The sequence below is a fragment of the Cornus florida genome, unplaced genomic scaffold (genome assembly GCF_030987335.1).
Source record: "Cornus florida cultivar Cherokee Brave unplaced genomic scaffold, ASM3098733v1 CherokeeBrave_3.0.0_Hap2_Chr11, whole genome shotgun sequence".
NCBI classification, from domain to species: Eukaryota; Viridiplantae; Streptophyta; class Magnoliopsida; order Cornales; family Cornaceae; genus Cornus; species Cornus florida.
Window position 1 is genome coordinate 50,931,611 of NW_026775581.1, and position 14,778 is coordinate 50,946,388.

Consider the following 14,778-nt stretch of genomic DNA (forward strand, 5'->3'; position numbering starts at 1 on the left):
AAGATTGATATCTTACTTGTACTTGTGGTCCACATCATCTTGATTTTGTGATTGTTTTGAGATTCACTTTAGAATTCTACACTAGTACAGACGCACACTAGCATTCATTTGTGGGGTACATGCTTTGTTGATTATTGAATTGGTTATATCCCAATTGGGCTAGTAGTGCATTGAAAGCTTTCATTCTTGAAAAAGGTGGATAACAACCCCTTTTCACTAAGTAGCCGGGATTCTAGCCTCATCAAGAACTGAATTTCTCGCGCTGAAAGGTGGAGAGCCCAAACTCTAGGTTAATAATTCAAAAAAAAAAAAAAGTTGCAAAAGTAATAAAAAAAGTGAGGACTTCTCCCAAAAGGTGAGAAGTGGGAAATGATTAGATGGAGGTTGTTTTGATTTGTAGCCTAGTTGATTTGAGCTTGTAAGTCCGTAGGGGTGTTTGAACACCTAGTGCCCTAAAGTCGTCTGGTTTGGGAGTCATTGACCTAATGCTCGACCTCATGGATTCCTAGAAAGCTTAATAGATCAACACATTGCACCATGCTTCCATCTTTGATCCTATAAAATTAAATTAAATTAAAAAAAAAAAAAACGAGTAAAAAGAATAAGCGCACCTAGATGAATGAAGCTTTAATAAAAGGTTCACTTTTTGTCTTGATGATCGGTACTAAATTTGTGTGCTTGTTTGAGGGTAAGGATGTGATTAATTCTTTAATTGGCTCAGATAGCAACATATTTGATGTCGGTCCACTCGAAAGAATTCTAGAGTTGTTTTGATTTGCATGATCATTTTCTTGATGTGTGGATGACCATATTTGTTTGCTTGATGTTGAGATTTTGGGAGATTGCTTGGAATCGTTTGAAAAATTACATACTTAATGTAGTTTTCTCCTAATGCTTGTTTGCAATATGGGTGCCTCTTTAGAAAGAATGTGCTTAATGTTTGTGGGTATCACTTCTGGAAACCCTCAGGAGACTTCACTCGTCCACTAGGGGTAACCTAGGGGTTTAAAAGGCTTGTTGCATATGCTAAGTGCAATCGTGTTCCCTACGAAAGTGGCGTTATCAATTTATTATTTTCTAGTGCATAGTTGTTTAGTTATTCATTTCATTCCTTTACTTTCTAGTTCATTACTAGGGACTAGCAATATTTAAGTTTGGGGGTGTGATGAACGCTGAAAAGTGTGTATTTAAACCCCTTAACCTTAGGCATTCTAGTACCTTTATCTATCTTACTTTACCGTTTTAGATTGATTTCGTATTATTTCCATTTTCAGGCACTTATCCCAAAAATAAGCTAACTCAGCCAAATAAGAGCAGAAATGAAGTAATTCTGGGATGAATCAAAGAAAGGAGCCAAGTGGAAGCGAAAGGAAGAAAAAAGTGGAATTCAACATCTTCAATCGGTCTCAGATCAAAGTTCGATCAATCCAAAATGATCAATCTCAGCACTTCAAGATGGATCAGAGCGATGATGACATTTTCAAATATCTCAAAAGTTCGATCGATCCAACATCATTCTTCAATCGATCGAACTACCTTGTCCTTATCCAAATGATTGATTTTATCAAATTGTACCACCCTATCAACCACTTTTGTCCTTTTCCCAAAAATATCTTCAAATATCTCAGATTTGTTAAGATCGATCCAACTTCAGTTCAATAGATCTCAGCTATGTTCGATCGATCCAAGTCCAACGTTCGATCGATCGAACTTCCTCCAGTGCGAAAAAGTTAAATTTTTAGCTCACAAAAAGTTTTCCTTTATCCAACCATTGGGGAATATTTGTTGTACGACCCCAGCTTATTTTGGGTGTCATTTGACCTACCTATATAAGGATAAAGATTACTTTTTACATCATATCACATCATATCATATCATACCTTGTAGAACTCTTGGAGAGGAAGCTTAGAGGAGGAGGAGGCTAGAGCCACGATTGGAGACTCTTCATCAACCAAGGAGCAAATCTCTACCATGGAGTTAGCCCTTGAGGGTTGGAGAAGCACTACCATGAGTGGCTAGACATCCTCTTGGGGCTAGAGTTAGCCCCAAGCATGCTTTCTACATCTTGATTTTGTGTATTATTGAGGGATTAGTGTTGTAATACATGTTTTGACACTTTTATATATATAGATCTTGTTTATTCAATGATTTATGTGGTTTAATGCTTCCAATTGATCATTTCATTATATCCATATGTCTATGTAAGCTAAAATAGATGGTCATATGTTTGTCTCTATTTCTTGTGTTATTGATGCATGTCTATGTGTATTAATGCCATAAATCTAGAAATTATCAAAACATTGTGCTTAATGGAATGCTCTTGTAATTTTCTTGATGGTTCATTCTCATTTCTTGATGGATTGTGCCTCTCCCTTAGCTTAATTAGTTTAATTTCATGTCATTAGCTTAATTATAGTGTAGTGGTAGCATAGTTGTTAGATGGGAGGACAATCCGTACTTGTTGTTTGATGTTCCATACTTTTGAATGCAAGTAGCATATGTCTCTAACCTTGTGGTGTATTTGGCTTGTGAGCTTAATGAAAGGATTAATGACTTGCTAGATATATTGTGCTTTTCACATGCTATTTAGACAATATATACTTAATTGTTAGATATATTGTGTTTTTCACATGTTACTTAGACAATATATACTTAATTGTTAGATATATTGTGTTTTTCACATGTTACTTAGACAATATATACTTAATTGGTCACCCTTGCTAATTGAATCAACCAACACACACACACACACACATCAATATTGCAACACACATTTCCCTCATTAGTCACTTGTTAAGGGTGTAGAAAAGTATTGTTTGGTGGTGACCTCTAAACCCCAAGATCTCTCTCTTACTTACTTTTTATTGCATTCAATTATTTAGTTTAATTTGCTCTCTAGTTTAATCAACGAACCAACTATTTGTTTGATCACTCGACCTACTAACCCTAATAGTGATTCAACAACCAAATTCGACTCCAATCCCTTGGGACGATCCCTACTCACCCTAACTATATTTTTAGTGAAGGTAGTAGTGGCTTTTATAAATGTAAAACTTGGCCCTCGCCTTAATGCACACACTCTCTAAGCTTATGGCGTAGAGACGACGAAGCCACCGCCACTCGTCCATCTGATTCACAACCTTTTAACGTAACATTTGTACCTAAGTCTGTTATCAATTTGCCAACTTTAACTCCAAGTGTTAAGCGATTGTCATAGGTAGGAAAGACAAAAAAAAGTCTTAGTTTTAACAGTGTTGAAATATTAAAAACTGGGCATCGGTGTCAAAAACCTAAGTTATCTCTTTTGTAAGGTGAAATTGAGGTCAGAGTTATATAACTTAAAATTGAAGGTGTAGAAGTTAGATTCACTAAATTTTCAACTTCAGAAATTTTATTACATGCTCTTATAGGTTTAACTAGACCTGAAACTATACGCGTCAGTGGCACTCTAAAAAATTGATCGATTACTATCCTCATCTACTTGGGTTCCACCAACAATTTCCTCCATCATTTTATTGCTAAATAGTGTGGTTATTCAATTATTAGGGATATGACTTTATGAGTTATGTTAGTTAATCGTGCATTCTTAAATAGTCTAGGGAAGTATGGGAAAGTATTCTAATGTTCAACTCAACTTACCAGGCTATATTTTCTCCATCGAATTTTTCTTGTTGGATGTCTTTGGATGTTAGGTGGTTTTGGGAGCCCCATGGTTGCTATTGTTGAGCATAATTGCTTGGAATTTGCTAATTTGATCATAAAATTTAAGGTGACTAATCATTAGTTCACCTTGATGGGGAACGGTTCTCCTACTGAAATGATTATGGATAAGGGAGTGGTATATTGTCTATTATGGCGTGAGCGCTAGGGGATAGACTGACTCCCTTTTAGAATGATAGATGATAGGATGACTTTAGGGTTGGTGAACATTGGCTCGACGTGCGGAGAGACTCTTTTATAATTTGGTAAGTAACCTTAATTAATTTTTTGTAGATCGACTCCTTTGTTTGTAACTCATATCTTATAACGGTTCCAATTCTTGGAAACGAGAGGATCCAGCTAACAACAAGCGAGACGAGCCAATATGTTTAGTCCATTATTCTTGTTAGGTCGATAATTGATAAAGGACAGATAACCAACATGTGCAAACTCTAAGACCAACAAGAAATCAAGCAAGCAAAATGGTGTTGTCGTCGCACCAACGTCTAAAGATGTGTAAAATAGTGTGGCCAAGTTTTAAATTTATAAATACCACTACTACCTCTAACTAAAAATATAGTTAGGGTGAGTAGGGATCGTCCCAAGAGATTTTAGGCATGCTTGCAATGGAAACAATGTATAGGGTTAGTAGGTCGAGTGATCAAAAAGTGGTGTGATTGGTTGATTAAATTACAAACTAAACTAAACAAGTTCAATGTAGAATAAACAATTTAAATGAAATTTAGAAAAAACAAGAGAGTGAGGTCTTGGGGTTTAGAGGTCACCACTAAACATTACCATTCTAGACATTCAATGCATAATTGACGAGGGGAAACATGTGTTGCAGTTTGAGAGTGTGTGATTGATTGTTTTAACAAGCATGGATGATCAATTAAGCATATATTGTCTAAGCAACCTAGTGAATAGCACAATACATCAAACTAAGCCATTAATCCTTCCTTTAAGCTCACAATCCAAACACATCACATGGTTAGAGAATAATATTACTTGTATTCATAAGCATTGAACATCAAACAACAAACATGGATTGTCCTCCCATCTAACAACTAAAGCAACTACACTACAACTAAGTTAAGGGCATGAAAATTAAACTAAAGAAACTAAGGGAGAGGCACAATCGATCAAGACATGAGTATGACCATCAAATAAACCACAATAGTATTCTATTAAGCACTATACCTTGACAATCTCTAAATCCATAGCATCAACACACATTGACATGCATCAATAATACAAAAACTAGAAATAAACACATAAATATCTATTCTAGCATACATAAACATATGGATAGAATGAAATGATCAATTGAAAGTATTAAACCACACAAATCATTGAATAAACAAGATTCATATATAAAATAAGTGTCACAGCAAGATTACAACACAAATCCCCTCAAAATACAAAACATTAGAGTCTAGAAGGCATGCTTAGGGCTAACTCTAGCCCCAAGAAGATGTTTAGCCACTCATTGAAGTAGTCATCCAACCCTGAAGGGCTTTCTCCATGGTAGGAATAACCTCATTCTTGATGGAAACCCTAGAAGAATGGAAGAACTCCCAAGAATGTATCTCTAGCCTCTCCTCCTCTCTTTTCTTCCTCTCTAAGAATGTTTCTAAGTATATGAGATGATATTATGAGATCCAAGTTATGTGTAAAAATGGCTCAAAATCCTTATATAGGAGGCTCAAGTGTTACACCCAATGGTCTGGATTCGTGCACTAGGGTCTTTGCAATGATTGCACCATGAGACAACTTTTAATGAGCTGGAACTTTTTTTTTTTTCAGACTTAAGGAGGTTCGATCGATCGAACTATGTTGAGATCGATCGAACTTAGGTGAGATCCATCAAATGTTGCAGAGATCGATCATCCTTGGCGGCGCCTTTTTGAATAAAGACAAATCTCTGAGATATTTTGGGATATTTTGGGAAAGAGACAAAAGTGGTAGGTGGGGTGGTATGTGTGGATAAGATCGAATATTTTCGATCGATTTAAGAGAAGTTGGATCGATCGAACTTTGTGGAATCTTTTAGATAAGGACAAAGGCTTGGATCCATCTTGATGTGTCCAGATCAATGTTGCTTCGATCGATCGAAGTGATATTGAGATCGATCGAACATGCTAATTTTCACACTTTGCTTCATTCTACTTCCACTTTACTCCTTTCTTCCATCCAGCTTAAGTTAGCTTCTTTCATGCTTTTATTTGGTTGAATTAACTTATTTTTGGTATAAGTGCCTGAAAAGGGCAACAACATCAAATTAGTTTAAAACAGAAAAATAAGATAGATAAAGGTCCTAGAATACCTAAACTTAAGGGGTTTAATTGCGCACTTTTCAGCGCTCATCACAAAATGGGCAATAAAAAGACAACTAAGGAAATGAACAACAAGAAAAAATAGAACCTATAATGGATGAATGTTGTAATACCCCTATATTTTATAGGGATTATTTAATGGGATTAATTACTTTTATTTTATTTAAAATGATTTATTTGTTTTAATTTGGTGTTTTTGTTAATTATCATGTTTTAATTAAATTATATTTTGTGATTTTATTTAATGATTTGGCATGTGTTCTTGCTTGATTGGAATGCATTGATTGAGTGTGTTGCTTGGCTATATATGCTTACGTTTGTGTTAATTATTTTGTAATTATTTGATTTTGGTATTTCTTTTATTTATTTATTTAATTTTCAATTAATGGATTAAGGAGGTTTCAGCCAAATGAGGTGGCCTTGTATTTTGGTAGAGGGTTTTAATGGGCCAAGGATTATTATAGTTATGGGTATATGTATATATAGGTATATAAATGTATATATATACACGTATGGTATCGTTATTATGGGATTGATTATTATTATTATTATTATTATTATTATTATTATGTATAATTATTTGTTAGGAGGGTTTATATATATATTACATAATATATATGGTATATTTGAGTAGTTTGATTAGGGTAGGATTAGGAGGTATTTATATATATATATATATATATATATATATATATATATATATATATATATATATATTAATATACAGTGTTGTAGAGGATTTTTAGACGTGAAAATAAAAGAGAGAGAGGTAGCAGCCGAGAAAGAGAAAGAGTATTTGTCGAGAGAGAGAGAAGCAAGGCAGAGGAAGGAAGAAGGAGGCCAAGCAAGGAAGAAAAGGCCAGACCTGTGGAAGACGATGATGATAAGAGAAGAGCCAGAGATGTAGAACTAAAACGAGAAGCTTGCGACGTTGGTTTCTTTTTGAAACCTTCAAGCGAGTTCTTACTCTATTCTTCCTCTAAGAACTCATAAGTTTACACATTGGGTACCAGAATCTTAGAATTGATTTGCATGCTAATTCAGATAGACATAGGGTTAAGAACATGAAACGAATCTGGTTGTGTGTATGTGTTTTTATGTATTTACATGTGATGTGTATGATTAAGGTAAATTGATTGAATCATGTTAGTACATATTTATAATGCGATATGGACGCAAAATTTTGCTATAGACTATCCTATGATTATTTAGGACTGTTATTATATCTATCGGAGGAAAAACGAAAAAATTATAGAGGCTGAAAAGCTGCTACTGCGAGGAAGAAGAAGACCCCTACAAGACTCGATTGATGTCTGGTCTCTACACATTGACCGATTTGGACAACTTGGTCGATCAGTTAGGGTTACACATCGACCGAAACTCCTGATATTACCCTATCTGATTATGTTAAAATTTTATCTAGAATTGGTTTTACCACTCAGTGTTTATTGCCCTATTGTGTACCATACGTATGATATTAGGCCACGCACAACGTGTTAATTAAATATTTTATTCCAAATATTTTATACCATATTTGTTATAACTAAGTTTGGATAATGTTGAATAGATTACGTTTATATTAACGTGTTATTTGTTTTTGGAATTCTGGAATTGGAGATTACCACTTTGAGATAGTATCGTAGTAGTTGGTTGGTTTTATCACTAGGTGAAAATTGAATATTGTGTTATATTGGCTAATTGTGTAATGTACGTGTTATTTACTACCATGAGCATTATTAAATAAATAAATAAATAAATAAAACTAAATCAACTAATAAGTTGCTCATTGTTATTTATCATGTTTATATATGTTATGATATTGATGAAAATCATAGTAGGATGTCTTACTTAATTTATTTATGCTTATATTTTGCATGTGTGCCTATTATATAATTTATTTTGAATTAATATATGATGATGGTAATGGATTGTAAAACCATGTGGGCTGATTAATAAATGCAGTTTTCCTTGTACCTCAACCTTGTTGAGTGGTCTTGGTATGTGGTTAATTAGAGGCATGATTGAGATGTCAAGGCATATAAAGATGACTTATTTAATTAAATGAACGAAATACATACATTGGAAACATGTACAATTTGTTAATATATAGTATGGATAAAAACATACTCTTGGAGGCATGAATGAGTTGTCATTATATTTAAATTGGTAAAAAAGATAATATACGTACTTCTAGGTGTGGATAATGCATAATCTATAGAATAATTGTTATTTCTGTTTAATGTTGGAAACTTTGATAATAGAGTTCTAAGAAAGGATGTTACACTTATTATGATTGTGAGTGTACTATTAAATTGCTATATGTATAACTCTAGGCATAGAGAATTTGCCTTATCAGGTTGTTGTATGTGTATTATTATATATCATCTTATATTAAAGAATAAAACTTTAATAGACTAATTCTTGGTTAGAGATGGATTATTTATCGATTTTCAGAGGCTTTGTAGATGGAACTTGCTCGTGGGTTGACCCACCATTGTTTGTATTTTTCAAGTTCGTAGAAGTTCAAGTCTCAAGGTTGAGGATCTGCAACTTGGAGACTTTGTGTATCATTTACTATTCTTATTTATTTCAAAGTAAGATGTTATTTCATTAATAGACTTTAGTATTATTTCTTTGTAGATTTATCGGATATTAGATTATGGTTTAGAGGTCCTTACTTTACAAGATTTCCGAGTTGTAATTTTGGAGGATATATTTCATTATGAATTTTAACTAGAAGTTCATTAATGAAGGAATTTATTATTTATTAGATTTTCCTTCGGAGTTTTATTTATTCTTAGTTATTCATTTTGTAATTCGTACTTGTTAAATATTAATTGTTTTGATATTCCTTGGTGATTGAGTGTAGACTTGATCAACTCGTGTATCTGAAATCTGGGGGTATCACAAAGGTCTTACTCACTCTTATAGATAGGCTTACTTGTTTTAAATCTTTTTTAGATTGGATTAACTTTGATAAGGGCACTATTCATGCTAGTTATATGTTTCTATAGTTAGCTTCTAATTCTTCACTCCTTCTAGAATAATCATCTACGGTACCAATCGACATTGTTGTGCTATTTTATGAATTTTATGATTTTTTTAGTATACCTTCTACTTTTTCACCTGTCAAATATCATGATCATCAATTCCTTTTATTCTTTGGTCTTCACTGAGGAATGTGCGTCCTTGCTGGTATCCCCACTTTTAAAAGACTGGAATAGAAAAAGTTGTTAAAAAGTTACGGGAGGCATGCCTTCTTTTTTTTACCTCGAGTCCTTGATCATCTTTAATTGTGTTGGTTCTAAAAAATGATGGTTTATGGCGTATGTGTGTTGATTATTGCACGTTCAATAAAGTTACTGTCAATGATCGTTTTCCTATTCATGTGGTAGATGAATTACTTGATGAGTATATGGAACAACCTATTTTTCTAAGTTGGATATTTATTCTGGATATCATCAAACTTGGGTGCATGAAACAAATATACCCAAGACAGTGTTTCATAAACATGAGGGCCATTACGAATTTTTAGTCATGTCATTCGATTTTTTTAATGCTTATGTTGCGTTCTAAAGTTTAGTGAACTATTTCTTTCATTCTTATTTACGCAAATGTGTGTTTATTTTCTTTGATGATATTTTGATGTACGGTGTTTCTGTATCTAACTATCTTCACCACTTATCTATCATTTTTGGTATTCTGCGTACTAATCAGTTGTTTGTGAAGGAATCAAAAAGCTCATTTTCTTAAAGCTCTATTGAGTATCTTAGTCATGTTATTTCAGCTAAGGGTGTGTCGGTTGACAATGACAAAATTACTAATATCGTGGGTGTGTCGGTTGACAATGACAAAATTATTGCTTATTGACGGGTTTCTATGGTTTTTAGGTCTGACTGGTTATTATCTCAAATTTGTTAAAGACCATGACAAAATTAGTGCGCCTTTGACCCAATTGCTGAAGAAAGATTCTTTCATTTAGGCTGAAGCAGCCACTAATGCTTTTTCCAACTTAAAGTTAGCTTTAACCATAACACCAGTGTTGGCGCTTCCTAATTTCTAGTTTTCATCGAGTGTGATACTTCGGGCAATAGTTTAGTTGAAGTTCTCATGTAAGGCGGTTGTCCAATTAATTATTTCAACAAGGCTCTTTCTGGTAAAAAAAAATTGAATCTCTCCATTTATGATAAAGAGATGCTTGTTATTTTTTCTGCAAACCGTAAATGGTATTCTTGTTTATTGGGTCGTCACTTTAAAATGCATATGGATCATCGGAGTTTGAAATATTTTTTCAGAGCAATAGATTTCTTCTATTAAACAACAAAAATTGTTGATTAAGTTATTGGTATATGTACGAGATTGTATATCATCAAGGCGTTGACAACATGGTTATCGATGCTTTATCTCGTGTTTATGAGGTGTCGAGTCTTCTCGTTACTCGTCTCTTATTTTTTCTGGCATTGATAATATTGTTCATAAGTGTCACTTAAATGATTTGATATGTACTATTATCACTAGTTTTCAACACTATTCTTTGCCCAATAAGTACTATTCTTATGCGAATGGAATTCTTCGCTGTAAAGGCCACATTATGGTCGTTCCTTCTTCTCATTGGTGTTCTAAATTATTGCATGAGTTCAATGCCACTTCGAGGGGCAGTCATTCTGGGTTCTTACGCACTTAGAAACATTTACATCACAATTCTTATCGGCCTGGTATGAAACATTTACATCACAATTCTTATCGGCCTGGTATGAAAAGAAAAACCAAGTCTTTTAAAGCTCAATGTAATGTCTGTCAATACAATAAAACTGAAAATTTTTCACCACCTGGGCTTCTTAGCCCTTTGTCGATTCTTGATGATGTGTGGCTTGATTTATCTATAGATTTTATTGAAGGGTTGCCTCATTCGAATCGTAAAACTATAATTTTTGTAGTTATGAATCGTCTCGGTAAATATGCTCACTTTAGTGCTTTTTCTCATTCTTATACTGCCACTACTGTTGATAATATTTTTATAAGGGATATTGTTCATCTACATGGCCTGCCTCATAGAATTGTGAGTGATAGAGATCCCATATTTCTTAGTAATTTTTGGGAAGCCTTCTTCATTATGCAGGGTACGCAATTATGTCAGAGTTTAGCCTATCATCCTGAGATGGATGGCCAGACCGAGGTTATTAATCGCACTTCAGAGTGCTATCGTTGATGTTTTCATGCTCAACAACCTCACAATTGGTCTTATTGGTTGCCTTAAGCTGACTAGTGGTACACCACCACTTATCATTCTACAATTTAAATGATTCCTTTTGAAGCTATGTATAGCCAATCTTCTCCTTCAGTTTTAGCTTATCTTCTAAGTATTACTGTTGTTCATGCTATGGATTTGACATTACGGAATCAAGATCGCACTTTGGAACTTTTAAAGGATCATTTGTAATCTACTTAGACTTGTATGAAAGTTTATGTTGATGCTAATGGCACAAATCGTTGTTTTTAAACGATTGGGTTTTTTTGAGGTTGCAACCCTATCGATAATCCATTGCTGCATCTCAAAATTATTCCAAGTTCTCTTCACGTTTTTATGGGTTTTTCTGCATTATTGCAAAGATTGGTCTTTGTCTCTTATAAGTTGGACCTTCGGGCAGGGTGTTGCATACATCCAGTATTTCATGTCTCTACCTTGAAATTGAATGTGGGCTTCCATGTTACTGTCGAACCTCTCCTACCCTCTCTATTTAACGCAATTTAATGGGTGCCTGAGAAAATTTTGCATTACGAAATCTTCAAGAAGAACAATCACGTTATCACTCGTTGGCTCATTAAGTGGAAAAATTGTTATGTTGAGGAAGATACTTGGGAAGATTATGCAGATTTTTGTGCTCATTATTAAGACTTTTCAACTTGAGGACAAGTCGTGGTTGAAGAGGGTGGAATGTTAGGAAACTAGTACTATTATAAGTCTATTTAGGAAGTTATTTTCTTTATAATTATTACTCTCTATGTCCCAAAAAAAGATGTCCTACTTTTTTATTTGTCTGTCCCAAAATGAATGTCCTGATTCACAATTCAAAATAATATTTTTTTTCTAATATTCCTAATTTACCCTTGTCTTAAATTTCTAAAAACAATTAAAAATTACATGTGGACCCACCATAAAAAGGCCATGAGAGAAACCAACAATGAATTTCCCTCACCAAAACGCAACATACAAAACTAAGAGACCTAAACGAATCCCTAAAACAGCAAAACACAGTCCACACAAGGCATATACATAATATACAAATAAACAGAAAATCAATAACAGATAGAGCAGTGATATCTCACATCTTGAAGGCTTTTGTCCAATTAAACCAATTCCCAAAAAGATTGAGCCAGCTCAAGAAACCCCAGCTCTCGCAAGACACCAATTGCCCACCTCAATCAAAATCTAATCTCATTTCATGTTACTCATCTTTAGTTCAGTAGCCATCATTTTTTTTTTTTCCTTTTTATAGTTGGATGGGTAAGCTTTGAATAAATAAAAAAGAGAATATACAAGAAATCCGAATAAGGACAGGACAAGCCAAGGCTAAACAAGACAACCAAGGCTGTCATAAGAGCACAGAAGTGATCAACCAATAAAACAGACAACAAGAGCAATAACCAATACAAACATCCTAAACTTTAAACTTTTCCATCAACAAGGACCCTATTATCTCCCTCAACTAGCAGATAGTATCGCATACAGCAGAGAGCAGCAAAAACCCTGTAGAAGAAATCATTGCTGTACCAGTAATATAACAATGAAACATTGAACATATCCAAGAGGAATAAGACCAAGAGCAACACTTAGAACCCATGCACCAATTAGAACCCCAAGTACTAGCATCCAAACATCCCAATCCGAACAAGAAAGTGGATGCTAATCCATAATACACCATGATTGTCCCCTTACAAAAGAGCATCCCTGCAAAAATAGTTGATGAAGATCTGCCATTAATTTTTTTCCCTTAACTCATTACCCATCATTTATTTCATTCAAGAAATTGTGCTAAAAAGAACAAAAACCTTATGCCGTCAACATTATAAATTTTTTAAGTATATAGTTGCATATATGGAAATCTTAGTTGCCAATATCAGAAATAAAGTTGAGTTCATTTTTCTGTTTAATACTCCAATGGTTTAATAGTATAAGGTGAAATAGTTGGAGAGAGAAGTCAGACCACAAATAAAACTAAATATAGATGTTCATTGCCATTTACACAGGTGTACAATTGCAGAAGAAGCTTTCATCCACTATGAAACCCATGACATGGATAAAAATACCAATTAGCAAAAACTAAAATAAGCCTACAACACACACAAAAAAAAAAAAAGTCCCCATGGACCTAATTCTAACTATTAGTACCAACTCAAAATACAACAACAGTGATATATGTATGTTGTTCATCCAAAATATAGTAGCGATCTCATTAACATTAGAATTAAACCGAACACTATTTCTCTTTTAACTTTTCCTTGGTTTCAAGTGATTTCATGTAGCAATCTTCATTTTTTACACAAAAACATGTCAAAAACATTAACTTTAAATTTATTCTTTATCAAATTAAAAGTCTAAATAAATAAACATATAAAAGGAAAAAAAAAAAAAAACTCACCTTGTTATCAAAGGAATAATCCCTGTTGAAGATCAAGTTCATAACACAATTGAGAAAGAAGATTATTATCTCTCTCCAATTGATTTTTCTCTATATGTGGCAATTTGTAATTAATTATTTCCCCAATAGACCTTTATTGTTTCAATCATGCATCCTTGCAATGTTAAGAAAACATGATCGAGACTTTTTGTTGGCAATTCATTAAAAGCTTTTTCTACGGCAACAACTAACTCATCAACTGTAGTGGGAGCTTGTTGGTATTGAAGTGATTGAATTGCTCTAAAAAAACTTAAGATCAAGCCCATTCAAATTCGAACTATTTGGAGGTTGAAATGATAACCATTTATCAAACCCATCTTTGGTTGCAGCTTCAAGGAATTCCGCATCCGAGGGATTCCATATGAGGTTTTGCATTGTCTTGTTGAATAAAAATTGTTTCCCTCATACTGAAACTAGGCCATTTAGCTCGAATATCTGGTAAAACTTTCTCAATTAAATATGATCGAATTACACCTTTAGTTACTGACAACATTGGTTTCGTCTCTAACGTTCCAGCTACACGATTCTTGCTACTTCGTTTTGCAGGAACCTTGCATGTAAATGGATAAATTCCAATCTTTCCCGAAAACACTTCATTATGATACGTATCAAATCATGGCCTAGCAACAACAGCTAAAAACATAACATTTGTGATAAACCTTTTGCTTTTACAAGTACGTACGGGTTCATCTTCTTCCGAAAGAAGATATTATTTCTCTGATTTTTTCGACATATAAAGCCACTTTTCATTAATGTGGATACAGTTAAACATATTACAGAAAATTGGCCGATTATGAAGACTACATGGCTCAAGCATTGACAAAGAAAACACAAGCCTTACCTTTTTATTCTGTTCAGATAAATACGGCTTCAAGACATTCGAATTCGGTCTAATAAAACCCTCTTTGATTCTTTTATGGAGTGTTGATTTGGCAACCTGCATAGCAAACAATATAGGTCGAATGTTTCTTCGTTGCCGAAGAGGAATTTCTGATACTTTACTGAAGTTAATTTGTATCAGCTTGCTACTAACTCTCTTTGGCCTTTTATTGGTTACATCTACT